Source organism: Ceratotherium simum, chromosome 39 (genome assembly GCF_057802395.1).
Source record: "Ceratotherium simum simum isolate JZ-2026a chromosome 39, ASM5780239v1, whole genome shotgun sequence".
NCBI lineage: Eukaryota > Metazoa > Chordata > Mammalia > Perissodactyla > Rhinocerotidae > Ceratotherium > Ceratotherium simum.
The window spans coordinates 10,479,125-10,491,501 of record NC_141938.1 but is presented as its reverse complement, the minus strand read 5'-3'; the positions used below and the strand labels follow the sequence as shown (position 1 = coordinate 10,491,501).

The 12,377-nt window shown below is 49.3% G+C and overlaps 1 protein-coding gene across 3 annotated transcripts in view; it reads right to left on the bottom strand.

The window, feature by feature from the left end:
- EVI5L (ecotropic viral integration site 5 like) overlaps window positions 1-4,847 on the bottom strand; it is a 31,100-nt gene extending 26,253 nt beyond the window's left edge. For all 3 annotated transcript variants that reach the window (XM_087425584.1, XM_087425585.1, XM_087425587.1), the window contains exon 1: window positions 4,724-4,847. The gene's annotated coding sequence lies outside the window, so the exon portion shown is untranslated. The remainder of the gene's footprint in view (window positions 1-4,723) is intronic.
- Window positions 4,848-12,377: the final 7,530 nt, after the last annotated feature.

The window sequence follows — 12,377 nt, the reverse complement described above, 5'->3', positions numbered from 1 at the left end:
AGCCTGGCTTCAAATCCCTCCACCACTTTCCATCTCTGTGATCTTGGGTACCATGTACTTTGCCTCAGTTTCTTCGTCTGAGAACAGGGCTAATGATAGCACCCGCCTCACAGGTTTTGTTGGGAGGATGGGAGGAATACCTGAGCTAAACTTGTCAAATGCTTAGTACAGGAGCTGTCCCATAATATTTATGTCCTGCTGGATGGAAAGTTCCATGAGGGCAGGGGCTGCCTAGCCCACTCTTGGATCCCCAGTGTTTAGCACACCACCAGGCACCCAATATTTGTGGAAGGAATAAACAAACCACCCCGCAGCAGGACCACCCATTATGGGGTGACCCTCTTTAAAGATTAACCACAGCAAAACTATAATCATCATTATTGGTAATGATAGCAGCAGCAGCAGCAAATAGCTTCAGGCTAAAATCTGAGGGGTGGACCACTATAAACTGTGGAATCCCTTCTGATCAAAAACAAAAAAGCTTACTACCCTGTATCGTCACCAGCTTACTTTCCGCCCCCGTAACAGGTTCATTCCTGGCAAATCCCTCATCTCTCTATATTTTGGTGTCCCTGGGAAGGATAAAGGAAAGAACTTAAAGCCCTCATAAGTCTTCCAGGGCCGGATGAGTAAGAGAAGCGGCATTTGCAAAGGCCCTTGGCCCTTCAAGGCCAAGATGCTATCTTTTCTGCTGCCAGAGCCAGCTGGAAAGGCTCGTGGGGCCGGGGGCAGGGGTGAGGTGGGTCCGCCGGCCTGTGGGAGCCCTCCAAGACAGACAGATCAACCTCCCTCCGAGGAAGAGGTCCAGGCCCTCTTTCAGAAGTGGGTGAGTAGGGAAGACTGTGAGCTCCTAAAACCCCAATCAAGTATTTACTGCGCATCTGTTAGGGGCCCTAAGTCTCCTGGGACTCAACCGTGGACAGACAGACGTGCACCCTGCCCTCAGGGGACTTGCGGGCTGGTGTGGGGGACAGACCTCAATGAACAAGCTCACAAACACATCCTGGTATGCTGAGAAATGAAACAAAGGTGCAGGCGACTCATACCAACAGGGCCCTCCCAATCTCCCGGGAAGGGTAAATCTCTTCCCTGGCCCCCTCGGCTTACGTCTCCTAACTAACCTCCCTCCTTCCACTGCCTCCTTCTAGAGCACACGTGCTGTGGACTTCCCTGGGCAGCGTGGGTTTCCTGCCTTCCCGAGTTCCTCCAACTATGGATCCCCTATACCAGGGCGCATCCCACAGCGTGCGCCCCGTTGTCGCATTTGGGCCATGAAGGCCTCTACAAGGAAGCCCACCAAACAAGGCGTGAAGGCACCAGGCTCGCTGCAGCTTCCTGGGCCTTTGTTCAAGCACCTCGGCTGCCTGGAACGCCCTTCCCCGCCAGGCCTGCCCGGTGAGCTCCTCTCTCCCCCCGCCTTCCCTGACGCCCCGGGGATGCGCCAGGCCCTTTCCTGTGCTCCTGAGGTACGTTCTACATAATTCTGTCTCGTGCTTCCACACAGCAGGCGGCAGGACGGCAGGACGGCAGGACGTGATGCTAAGGGCACAGTGCTGGAATCCTCCAGGTTGCTTGGAGGATTAAATGAGATATTATGTAAATGGTGCTTGGCACAGGGCCTAGCACGGGGCACCATCAGTGTGAGATACTGGTTTCAGCTCTTGTCTCATGACGTCAGGAGGGTCTTTAGATGCAGGGCAGGGAAGACGTCTGCCATGCCTTCATACCCCAGCACCTGACTCAGTTCCTGGTATGCGGTCACCCAGAACAATCAGCATCTATATTCTGTACGAGGAAATTGAGATCATGTTGCTTCTTACCCACTGCACCTAGCAAAGCACAGACACCGACCAGGACCCCAGTCTAGGGTAAAAGCGTACTGATGTCATTCACAAGCCCTCCCCAGGAGCCTTCTCGTGTTTTCCTAAGGGGTTCACAGTCTCTCCTGGGGAGCCTTCCGACCCCACTGTGTCGGCACACAGTCCCCTCTCGGGAGGCCGTGGAGTTTGTTTCCAGTGTGCCTCGTGACCTTCAGGAGTTTTCATCCACGCCCCCCTTCAGCAAGTGGGCAGAACAAACCTCTCCTTACCCAGCATCACAGTCTACGCGGGGTGTGGGCATTGCAGCAAGCAGGCCCCCTTCTGCCCTCTGTGCCCCCGGGAGGTCCCTGTGTGGCCACCAACCCCACAACAGACCATCTCTCAGCTCTGATTCAAGCCGGCTTCCTGTGGGGCAGCTCGGCCACAGAGAGACGGCCATTATCCAGTGAGACATCGACTAATTACAACCCAGGGACCAGGGCGGACAGTGATTCTTCTAGCACCGGTAGATGGGTGACTGGCCTCCTGGACCCCTCCTGGACCCCACTGACTCCTTCCACATGGTGCCCACAGGACATTCAGGGCCACATCCTAAACTCACTGGCTCTCCTGCAGTACAAAATACTGTTCTAAGGATATATCCGCCCATTTTCCGGATGGAGAAGTTGAGGCCTCGAGCCAAGATGTGCCATCTTTTTCCCAGGGCTGTCCAGAATCTAGTGGTGAATATCTACTTGTTTCTCTGGGGTTTTCCAGGCAAGCTGATGCCACCCGAAGGAGCCCAGACAAGCAGTGCTGGGGCTGGACTGATCTAGATTCCGCACGGGCAGGACCCCGGCTCCTCCTTGCTCCCTGCGGTCCTGGCCACACCACCCCGTCAGTTCTGTGATCTGCTCTCCTCTCCATCTCGCCTCGTCCCTGTGCCACGGCCAAGGCACCTGCAGTTCCTTCTAAACCCCCAGCAGTCGAGCACAGAAGCCCAGGGGAACCCACAGGTTGGCCCGGGGGTGAGGGCTGTGGGGCGGCAGGACGGCCAGGAAGAGTCCAGGCATCCCGGAAAGACGCAGGGACACGGGTCGTCTAGCTCCATCTCGGCCCAGCTGAGCGCAAAACCCGAGGTGACTACTCAGTCGTGTTCCACCCAAGCCTCTTCAGCACATTTTTCCCTTCTGCAAAGACTCCTTAACAAAGAGCTGTCTGCTTCGGGCAGGCCCCAACCCAGCCCCACTGGGGCTCAAATGCCAGGAGAGAAGGAAGCCGCTGCATTTTGCCAAAACACACTGGTCGTGGGTGAAAGAAATCAGGCGGGGCGTCGGGGCTGCCTCTGGGCAGCAGTGCTGGCCCTGCCATCTGAGGCCAGCGGGCGTGATGGGATCGGAGGCTGGTCCTACCAGTCCAATCAGACTTCAGGACTGGGGCCAGGAGAGTCTGATCCCCCACCCCTCCGCCAGGGGGTGGCATAAATCAGGGGCCAGGCAGTGGTTCCTGTTGGGACACCTCAGTGTAGGGGAGAGAGGGAGCATCCTTCCCTCCGAAGAAGGGCAAAGCAGAGAGAGTTGGAGAAAGGGGAAGAGGCCTGGGGCAGGTGTCCACAGGGGCGCTGGGAGATTCTGGGTCACTCCGCCACCCTCCAGGGCCCCAGTGGGGACGCCAGCTCAGGAGGCTGGTGTGGCAGGGCAGGCAGCTCACGGCTCCAAGATTCTGTCTGGGCTGGGAGCTGTTGGGGGCTCCAGGACGACCCGGGCAGGTGGGATCCAGGGAGGTGTGTGGAAGTGCTGAGGACTCCTGTGTGACAGTGTGGGTGTCTGTGTGTGAATGGGGGGGAGTCCCGAATGCCTGGGTCCGTATTGGAGGTCCGAAGTTTCTCAGTGTGTGTTGAGGATCCAAGTGTCTGACGTGCGTGTGTGTGTGCGTGTGTGTGCATGTGTGTGTGTGCATGCATGTCAGGGGCTCCTGAATGTCTGTGTGGGGCGCCCAGGGTGTCCATCAGTATGAGGTGTTGGGGCTCAAGGGTATCTCTGTGTGAGAACTGGTGGCTCCTAGATGTGTGTGTGCGTGTGTGTGTGTGTGTGGGGCTCTCAGAAAGACGTGTGTCTCTGAGTGGGGAGGGGGCTTCAGAACATCTGTTGGGGGTCCTGAGCAGGGCGGGAGGGTGGATTTTCAGGAAGGGGGGATCAAGTCGAGTCAGGATCAGGAATGTGTGTAGAGCTCCTGGAGGGTGCTGGGAGGACCCTGAGGAGGGATTTTTAGGGGTGCCCTTGGGCATGGGGCTGCGGGGGTGGGAGATGGGCCAGCAGGCTGAGATGAGACCTACAGGCTGGAATCCTGATTTGCAGGGGCCGGGGGAGGGGTCCTGTGGGGTCAGGAAGGAGGGGTAGGGCTCTGAGGCGGGTCTCCTCCGGGGCGGGGGCAGGTCTGGGCCCAGAAACGGGATGGAAAGTGAGGGGACAGAGTGGCAGGGGGTCCGCAGATGGGAGGGGTCCTAGGGGTTGGGACAAGAGGGTGGGATGAGGGGGACTTGGGCCCGTGGGGTGGGGGGCGATGTGGGGGCGGGACTGCGAGGTGGGGCCTGGGGAGCCCTGGAGGGTCCGGGGAGGGGTTCCGAGGGTCAGTGAGGGAGGTGGACTGGGGTCGCGGGTTTGGGGGCCTTCCGGGAGGGGGCGGAGTGGGGGTGGGGTGCCCGGGGTCCGGGAGGGGCCCTGGGGGGTCGGTATCGGGGGTGGACAGGGACCGGGGCCCGAAGCTGACGGCCAGGGTCCGTGCTAGGGGTGCCAGGGGCGCCCAGCGCGGGTTCCGGGGCCGGGCGGCGCGAGTCCCGCTGTCGCCCGGCCCCCGCGGGCCGCAGCGCGGAGCCGCCGGCCTGGGAAGGCGCCCGGGAGGCCCGGCCCGCGCCGCCTCCCTACCTGCGCCGAGCGCGCCGCCATCGCCGTGCCGAGCCTCGCCGTCTAGGGCCGCGCCGCCGGATCCCCGCCGCGCCGCTCGCCCCGCAGCCCCGGCCCGGCCCCCTCAGCCGCCCCCCGGGACCGCGGCCGCTGCCGGCTCCGCCGCTGCCATTTCACCCGCTGACAGGAGCCGCTGCCCCACCCCCGAGGCCCAGTCAGCCAATTCGCCGCCCCCAGGCACCGTGGCTCCGCCCACTGGTCAGGAGTGACGGGGTGTCTAGCCAATCCGTGGCCACTCCGTAAGGAGGGCCCTGGCTACGGTCTAAAGGTTGCCTCCTCTGAGGAGAGAAGCGAATTGAAATTAGGGAAGCAGTGAAGGACGGGTAGTTTTGCCTATCGGAATGAGGAGTCCTGTTGATCAACACCTAGCAGGGCCAATAAGAGGAAAGAGGGGCGTGTCCTTGAGGGAAGGCTGAGGCCCTGAGGAACCCTAGACAGAGGCAGCCAAGCGTTTGGCACTAAGCCCCGCCCAGAGCCGGGCTTTCTGCCCAATAACTAGGCGTCCTGAGACGTCCATTATTATCGGCCCCTCACACCTTGGCCATGGCAACTGTTGGGACTCTATAAAGAAGATTGACACCTAGGCAGCCAATGACATTGAAGGAGGGCGGTGAAGTGACGCTCTCTGGCCAATGGGGTTGTGATATTGGTGTGAGGTTGGCCTCCGGGCTGTGGGGCTTGAGGCCTGGATTGAATGAAACAGGGGAGGGGTTGAGAGAGAGGCGTGGCCTAAACCAACGACGGGGCGGGGCCAGATGAGGGAGATGCTAATGAGTTGGGTCTGAGAAGGGCCGTAGACGGAAATCTCTAAGGCGGAGGAGGAGGTGATGGGACCGCATCTCCTTTGAGCCCGACTCTGTGCTGGGGGCGGGGCTTTTGGGGGTGGGAGTCACTCCGAAGACACAGGCCCATCCCCTACCCTAGTCTAGGCCGGGGTAAGGGGTGATGCAGGGCCTAACTCAGGTCTCCCCGGGGTCCCCAGCATTGCTGAGCAGGGGTCCAGCACAGGGAAACTGCTTATAAATGTTTGATGAACGAATGAATAAATAAATGAATGGTGGGTCCAGGAGTCTTTTAACAGGCAAGAGAGGGGTGGGAGTCACTCAGGCTGGGGAGGGGCATGTAGGAACAGTGACTGACAGGGGCAAGACAGCAAAAAGGACACGTTTCCACCTCAAGATGCAGGGATCTGGAGGGGGTGAGGCAAGGAAGGACCCTGTCACAGAAGAGAGGGTGGAGTCGTGAGTTCAGAACGGGGGGGGGGGGGGTGGAAAAAGGGAGAGACAGAAATGGGAACGGGAGGGCTGGGACTTAGAGTGGGGCATGTCAGAACCTTCTAAGGTCTGAGAGCTCAACCTTCTAAATAGTAGAGGGTTCTGTCTGGTTTTGGAGGCAATGACTGACATCCCTTCACTCCCTGCCCCTGTCCATCTCTCTCTGCCTCTGTCTACACTCTGTTCCATCTATATTTTGCCCCGTCTACACTCTTTCTGCCTCTATCTATTCTCTCTCTGCCCCTGTCTACACTCTGAATCTGTCTACACCCTCTCCTGCTGTCTGTACTCTCTCTCTGTCTCTATATGGCTTCCCTCTCTCCTTCTCTCTTACTCTCTACATTGCATCAATTAAAATTCTGGAACTGTAAAGAAAAGCCCCGAAACATGTTTCTAAAAACTCGGGTGGTAAAAATAAGTATAATGCATTCCTTCTCCCTCATATGCTCATATCCCCCCGCCTCATTTTTTTTTTTTTAAAGAACAGATCTTTACCTCTCTCCTTTTAAAGCCAGCTTATGTGCAGGGCATTTCATACTCCTGACAAAGTCACAAGATGACTTTGGATTTGCAGAGTATGAAGCTGAAGTGAAACTCATGGACACTGTCACCTTTTTACTGGGTGGGCCTGGGAGGGGCTGTGGACCCCCGTGGACGTGGTTAGAGATGGGGTGCGGGGTGCTAAGTCAGGAGGGCGAGAGGGACGCCAGGACACAGTGAGGGCCAAGTAACCAGCAAGGGACAATCCTTGAGCTGGCCACCCGTGATCCCTAAGCATGGGGCCTGAGGAGTCTTCATAAGGGCCAAAATCTCGGGGTTCACTCTGGTTTCCAGAGGTTCTCCCCACAAGTGATCCCCTCAGGAAAGAACAGTTTGGTGTGAGCTACGGCTTCTGAAGAACAGAAAAATCTGGACTGGTAGCCAGGATGTGGGAGACAGAGGAGTCTGCAGAGGCAGAAGCCTGGGTGGGGTCCAGGGCCCCCCAGAAAGAGGTCATAACTAGTTAGTTGGGCCCTTGCCTGGGAGATAAGCGGCATCTGGTGTCTGGGAAATAAAACCAAAGACAAGTAAGATCCGCACGACATTTCACCCTCTCCTTCTCTCCCTGCCATCTCCACACAAAGGATGGTTTTATTCTGGGGACACTTTGATTCCATTTTTATAAGCACAGTGGAAGAAAAAATCCAACACATTTCTGTTGGAAAAGACTTTTGAATCATAAACTGCATTTAGCCAATTAGATTCCTGGATTGCTTTTCTATTGCGTGCAACTAAACGGTTCCTAAAATTTTTTCAATGTTCATTTTTACCTGATTGAAATCATTTTCATCAGGAACATTTTTTTTCCGTGTGATTTTTGCAGTAAACATTTGATTCATCAATTGGGCTCTTTTTGTTCAGTTTTTACCAACTGTTGATTCTACCACTGTGATTTTTTTTGTGTGTGTGGTTATCATTTCTTTGGAGTCAAATTTTACATTTAAATTTATTGAAAGACACTTCTCTCAATATTTAGCTGATAAGTTTTAGCACAATCAAAATTTTTTTCTGGGATAAACTTTGGACACAAAGTTTGTTATGAATATTGATTAATGTGAGCTTGGACCTCATACTTTGTCTCAAAGAAAGCAAAAAAGGCCACAATATTTGTAGATCCTCCCATGAAGAGGCAGAATCTATCTCCCCATCACTTGAATTCGAGCTCGCTTTGTCACTTGTTCTAACCAACAGAATGTATCAGAAATCCTGTTGGAGACATTTCTCCAAAGAAGATACACAGATGGCCAACAGGCACATGAAAAGATGTTCAACATCATTAACTATCAGGAAAATGCAAAGCAAAACTACAATGAGGTATCACCTGATGCCCGTCAGAATGGCTATAATTAACAGCACAGGAAACAACAAGTGTTGGAGAGGATGTGGAGAGAAGGGAACTCGCATACACTGCTTGTGGGAGTGCAAACTGGTGCAGCCACTATGGAAAACAGTATGGAGATTCCTCAAAAAATTAAGGATAGAACTACCATATGATCCAGCTATTCCACTGCTGGGTATTTATCCAAAGAACATGAAAACACCAATGCGTAAAGATACATGCACCCCTGTGTTCATTGCAGCGTTATTCACAATAGCCAAGACTTGGAAGCAACCTAAGTGCCCATCAAGGGAGCAATGAAGAAAGAAGATGTGGTATATACACAATGGAATACTACTAGCCATAAGAAACGATGAAATCCAGCCAGTTGTGACAACATGGATGGACCTTGAGGGTATTATGCTAAGCGAAATAAGTCAGAGGGAGAAGGTCAAATACCATATGATCTCACTCATAAGTAGAAGATAAAAACAACAACAAACAAACACATAGAGACAGAGATTGGATTGGTGGTTACCAGAGGGGAAGGGCAGAGGGAGGAGGGCGAAAGGGATGATTAGACACATGTGTGTGGTAATGGATTGTAATTAGTCTTTGGGTGGTGAACATGATGTAATCTACACAGAAATTGAAATACAATGATGTATACCTGAAATTTACATCATGTTATAAATCAATGCTACCTCAATAAAAAAAAAAAAAGAAATCATATTGGGCTAGTTCTGAGCCTAGACTTTATGAGGCATTGCAGTTTCTGTTTTTTTTTTTTTGGGGGGGGGAATTTTTAATTTTGGTAAAATATATTTAACATAACACTTGCTATTTTTAAGTGTACAATTCTGTGGCATTGAGTATATTCACAATGTTGTGCAATCATCACTATTTCCAAAACGTTTTCATCATCCCCAAATAGAACTTCTATCCCTACTAAACAATGATTCCTCTTTCCCCTCTCCCAGCTCCTGGGAACCTCTATTCAACTTTCTGTCTCTATGAATTTGTGTATTCTAGGTACCTCATCTAAGTGGATTCACACAATATCTGTACTTTCATGTCTGGCTTATTTTACTTAGCAAATGTTTTCAGGTTCATCCATGTTGTATCAAAACTTCACTCCTTTTTATGGCTGAATAATATTCCTTTGTGTATCAACTATATTTTGTTTATCCATTCATCTGTTGATGAACACTTAAGTTGCTTCCACCTTTTGGCTATTGTGAATAAGGCTGCTATGAACACAGATGTACAAGTATCTGTCTGAGTCCCTGCTTTCAATTCTTTTGGTAGACACCTAAGAGTAGCATTGCTGGGTCATGTGGTAATTCTATGTTTAGCTTTTTGAGGAACCAACAAAGTGTTTTCTATAGTGGCTGCATCATTTTAAATTCCCACCAGCAATGCATGAGGGTTCCAATTTCTCCACATCCTTGCCAATACTTGTTATCTTTTATTTTAAAAAATTATAGCTATCCTAGTAGATGTGAAGTGTTATTTTATTGTGGTTTTGATTTGCATTTACTTAATGACTAATAATGTTGAGCATCTTTTCATGTGCTTATTGTCATTCATATATCATCTTTGGAGAAATGTCTATTCAAGTCTTTTGCTCATTTTTAAACTGAGTTGTATGTCTTTTGGTTGTTGTTGAATTGCAAGAGTTCTTTATATATTATGGATAGTAAACCCACATGAGATATATGATTTGCAAATATTTTCTCTCATTTAGTAGGTTGTCTTTTCACTTTCTTGATAATGTCCTTTGATGCAGAAAGGCTTTAACTTTCAATGAAGTTCGATTTATTCTTTTTTCTTTGGTTGCCTGTGCTTTTGATGTCATATCTAAGAATCTATTGCTAGGGGCTGGCCTGGTGGCTTAGTGATTAAGTTTATGCACTCCGCTTCAGTGGCCTGGGGTCGGATCCCGGGTGCAGACTACACACTGCTCATCAAGCCATGCTGTGGTAGTGTCCCACATACAAAACAGAAGAAGATAGGCAACAGATGTTAGCTCAGGGCCAACCTTCCCCACCACAAAAAAAAATAATAATAAAAAAAAAAGAATCTGTTGCTAAATCCAGTGTTATAAAGATTTATTCCTATGTTTTCTTTTCTTTTTCTTTCTTTTTTTTTTTGTGAGGAGATCAGCCCTGTGCTAACATCTGCCAATCCTCTTCTTTTTTTGCTGAGGAAGACTGGCCCTGGGCTAACATCTGTGCCCTCTTCCTCCACTTTATATGGGACGCCGCCAGAGCATGGCCTGCAAAGCAGTGAGTCGGTGCGTGCCCTTGATCCGAACCGGTGAACCCCGGGCCACCGCAGCGGAACACGCTCACTTAACCACTTGCGCCACCGGGCTGACCCCTATCCCTATGTTTTCTTCTGAGAGTTTTGTGGTCTTAGCTCTTATATTCAGGTTGTTGATCCACTTTGAGTTAATTTATATATATGGTGGAAAGTAGGGGTCCAATCTCATTCTTTTGCATGTGGAAATTCAGTTGTTTCAGCACCATTTGTTGAAGACACTATTTTTCCCCACTGAGTGGACTTGGCATCATTGTGAAAAATCTACTGGCCATAGATGTATGGGTTTATTTCTGGACTTTCAATTCTATTCCATTGGTGACACATCTATCCTTATGCCAGAACCATGCTGTTTTGATTACTGTAACTTTGTATTAAGTTATGAAATCAGAAAGTATGAGTCCTCCAACTTTGTTTTGCTTTTTCAAGATTGTTTTGACTTTTTGAGGCCTCTTGAAATTCCATATGAATTTGAGGATCAGCTTTTCTATTTATGCACAAAAAAGCTGTTGGAATTTTGATAGGGATTGTGTTGAATGTGTTGATAGCTTTGAGTAGTATTGACATCTTAAGAATATTAAGTCCTCCCATCCGTGAACACATGGTGTATTTCCACCTATTGGGTATTCTTTAATTTCTTTCAGCAATATTTTGTAGTTTTGCACAATTTTTTTTACCTCCATGGTTAAATTTATTCCCAAGGCTAAATTTTATTCTTTTATATGCCGTCATAAATGGACTTGCTTTCTTAATTACCTTTTAGATTGCTTATTGCAGATATTTTGAAATGCCGTTGATTTTATTGTGTCGATTTTGTGTCCTGCAACTTTCCTGAATTATTTTATTAGTTCTAGTAGCATTCTTGTGGATTTTTAAGGGGTTTCTAAGATATAGGATCATGTCTCCTGTGAACAGAGATAGTTTTACTTTTTCCTTTCCAATTTGGATGCCATTTATTTATTTTTCATGTCTAATTGGTCTGGCTAGAACTTCCAGTGCAATGCCCAATGGCAGTGGTGAAAGTGGGCACTTTTCTTGTGGTTGATCTTAGGGGGAAATCTTTCAGTCTCTCACCATTAAGTATTGTCTTAGTCCATTTGGACTTTTTTTTTTAGCTTTTAAAAGTTTAATATGCCTCAGTTTATCTTTTAACGCAACATTGTGTAAGTTTAAGGTGTACATCATGATAATTGGATATACCTATATATTGCTAAATGATTACCACAATAAGATTGCTTAAGACATCCATCACCTCACATAGTTACAATTTTTGTGTGTGTGGTGAGAACTCTTTTTTTTATTGAAGTCATGTTGGTTTTTAACATTGTGTAAACTTCAGATGTACATTATTATATTTCAGTTTCCGTATAGATTGCATCGTGTTCACCACCAACAGTCTAGTTTTTATCCGTTACCATACACATGTGCCCAGTTACCCCTTCTGCCCTCCCCTCACTCCTATTTTGGTTTTTATAACAAAATACCATAGACAGGGTGGTTTATAAATGACAGAAATTTATTTCTCACAGTTCTGAGAGCTGGGAAGTCCAAGATTTAAGGCTCCAACAGATTTGGTGTCTGATGAGGGCCCACTTCCTGCTTCATAGCTGACCATCTTATCACTGTGTCCTCACACAGTGGAAAGGACATGGAAGCCCCTTGGAGTCTAGGGCACTAATCTCATTCACGTGGGCTGTGCCCTCATAACCTAATTACCTCTCAAGTCCCCACCTCCAAATGCCATCACATTGGGGATTAGGTGTCAATGTATGAATTTTGGGGGGACACAAACATTCAGTCTATTGCAAGTATGGTGTTACCTAGGGGCTTTTCATATACAGCCTTTATTATGTTGCGGTATCTTCCTTCTACTTCTAGTTTGTTGAGTGTTTTTATCATGAAAGGGTGTTGAATTTTGTCAAAGGCTTTTTCTCCATGAATTAAGACGAGCATGTGTTTTTTTTTCCTTCATTCTGTTAATGTGGTGTATTACATTGATTGATTTTCGTATATCGAACCATCCTTGAATTCCTGGAATAAATCCCACTTGGTCATGGTGCATAATCCTTTCAATGTACAGTTGAATTCTGTTTGTAGTATTCTGTTGAGGATTTTTGCATTTATGTTCATCAGGGATATTGGTCTGTAGTTTTCTTTTCTT